The sequence below is a fragment of the Rhinolophus sinicus genome, linkage group LG03 (assembly GCF_036562045.2).
Source record: "Rhinolophus sinicus isolate RSC01 linkage group LG03, ASM3656204v1, whole genome shotgun sequence".
Classification (NCBI taxonomy): Eukaryota; Metazoa; Chordata; class Mammalia; order Chiroptera; family Rhinolophidae; genus Rhinolophus; species Rhinolophus sinicus.
The window spans coordinates 161303659-161306354 of NC_133753.1; the positions used below are offsets into that span (position 1 = coordinate 161303659).

The window sequence follows — 2696 nt, forward strand, 5'->3', positions numbered from 1 at the left end:
TTGAATTGGATTCAGAGCAGAGAAGAACCACATCTCTTAAAAGTGTCAGACATGCCAGATTTCTTTCTCGACTCCCACGGAAAAAGTAAACACAACATAAAACACCTGACACATTTGAGACATTAGCGATGAGCTTTATGTGATTTATGCTAAAAAATTCCTGAGTTATATAAACTTGTAAACTACAAATGAGTTATTGTCATTTGGAGATGGGAACAGAGCAATTGGCAGATTAAGGAATTTACACACAAAGGTGAAAGGCTTTTTTTTTTTAACATTTGGATGATTTTATTTTTAGCATAAGCTTTTGTTCTTCTATAAGAAGTGTCTCTCTGGATTCAAACCACAAATGTCAATGAATGTTATTTTCATTGTGTAATCATTTAAAAGTCACCTACAAATTGAAATTTGATATAATGCACTGAAAGTTTATGATCATTTTCCACTGTTCCCATGTTCTTGTCATTCATTTCAAGTGTTTGGTACAGGTGATTTTAAGATGAAGTATTCCATGAAAACAACGTTCATGCTGGGATCATAAAATTACAGTCTTTAAAAAAAATCTATTTTTAACTTTTGTCTTCAAGAGCTACTTTCTTCTTGCTGTTCTGACCAGTGACCTTTTTCCGTTTATCCTTCGCTTTTTCTAAGAAACATTTTGGAGTTGTACTAATGCTCTCCCTTTCCAATGGTTTCTTAATCATCTTTTTCTTTTGTTTGCTTAGAAGTTTCTGGAAACCTTTTATGTATTCTGGTACAGGACATCCGGCCTGTTGTATAACATTGGCAATGCTTCTTAATAATGGTTTATCATCTTCAGTGAAAAATGTAACAGCTTTTCCTTTATGCCCTGCTCTTCCAGTTCGACCTATCCTGTGGATATATTCCCCTGAGCTGGTTGGAAAGTCATAATTAATTACCAAGTTCACACCTTTAAAATCAATTCCTCTGGCTAGCAAAGCTGTACAAATAAGGACCCAGATTTTTCCTGCTCTGAAGCTGTGGACTGTACTATCTCTCTGTTGCTGTGTTCTCTGTTGCATGAATAACATCCACATTAATACCTTCATATATGAGCTCATGAAAAAGTTCTTTAGCCCTTTCAATGGACTGAACAAAAACAAGAACAGGTGGATTGAAACCCTTTTTAATAAGTTCTCTCATTGCTAGAAGTTTTCCAGTCTCAGACCCAACAAAGAGAAGCTCTTGTTCTACAGTCTCTACTGCAGAATTCCTTGCTCCAATGGATACGGTGATGACATTGTCCAGGTTAAGTTTGCACCACTGCTCGACGTCATATGCAAAAGTTGCACTGAACATTGCTCTTCTGACCTTGAGGGATGTGCAGGCCAGGAAAATGGAAGCCAGCTGGTCCCTGAACCCAGTTTTGCCATCTTCAAACAGTTTATCTGATTCATCTACTATCAGCCATTCAACTTGTTAAGTCTATTCCTGGAGGATCCTGTTTTAATAAATAGATTAGTCGATTTGGAGTAGTCACAAGAGTATCAAACTTCTTAGATGATTTTGGTCCAAATTTCTTGGCTGCAACTGCTGCTTTGTGGGTCATGTGTATCCTGAATCCTGTTCCCTCAGATATTTTTACTAACTCTCGGTGAATCTGGTTGGCGAGTTCTCGTGTTGGTGATATAATCAGGGCTCTAAAGCCTTTGTTTGTGGGCTGTTTCAGGTGCATTAATATGGGAATGCTAAAAGCCAAAGTCTTTCCAGATCCAGTAGGAGCAGAAGCCAGAAGTTCTCGACCATGCAGCACAGCTGGCATGGCTTGCACTTGGATTGGCGTAGGTATCTGGAAGCCTGAATCTAGAATGTTCTGAAGCAGTAGAGGATTGATTTTATATTCCTGTTCAAGTTGCTGAAATGTAGCAGTTGGGTCAGGAAGATCAGTTCCTTGAACGTGAATTTTGTGTTTATTCCGGAAGAAGTTTATCTTTTCTGAGATGCTCCAACTTTCCTGAAGTTAGTTTATTTTCTCTTTTAACTTTTTTATCTTCAATTTTTGCTTCCACAGATGATATCCACTGTATAGTAGAACCTTCTTCTTCTGAAGTAATTTCTGAACTCATCTTCTTTCTCTTTTTCTTGATCTGCTCCCTCTTCGTTTCAGTCAGGCTTTCTTCTTTGTTCTCTTCATCTTGGAGCTCTTGATGAGTTCTTGGTCCTCCACACTCACCTGGGACACACTTCTTGTTTCCAAAAAAGTCCAGTCCCTGCAGCACCTTTGGAGAATCAAAGTCATATTTCCTTTTTCCTACCTGGAATCAGGCTGCGTCCATCGAGAAGCGCCTCACGCGCCAAGCCGGCGAAAGAGATCGTGTGCATCCATCTTTACCCAGAAAGCTCTGCCGTGAAAGGCTTTTTGAAACAACCAGTTACCTTTCAAGTCTAAGTTCCTGGGTAATTTATCTGAAAAATCTTTAAATATCATGCAGGAAGACTTTTAGAATATTCAAAATTATTTTCTTTTCTCCAATCGATCTGATTTGATTATGTTGAATTGGAGAACAGACAGGTCAAGAATGTAACACATCCTAAAACAGGAAGAAATGAAGTTAGTTTATTGTGAACATGGCCTTTTGCATTTAAAAAAAGATGATAGTTTATGTTACTTTGAGAATTGTGGAGTGGGAGAAGAGGACCAGACTTTTATACTTCTCAAATAGAATTTTCTTGGT

At 38.0% G+C, this 2696-nt stretch overlaps 1 pseudogene; it reads right to left on the minus strand.

The window, feature by feature from the left end:
• Positions 1 to 557: 557 nt before the first annotated feature.
• LOC109453247 (putative ATP-dependent RNA helicase DDX52) lies at positions 558 to 2347 on the minus strand (annotated as a pseudogene).
• Positions 2348 to 2696: the final 349 nt, after the last annotated feature.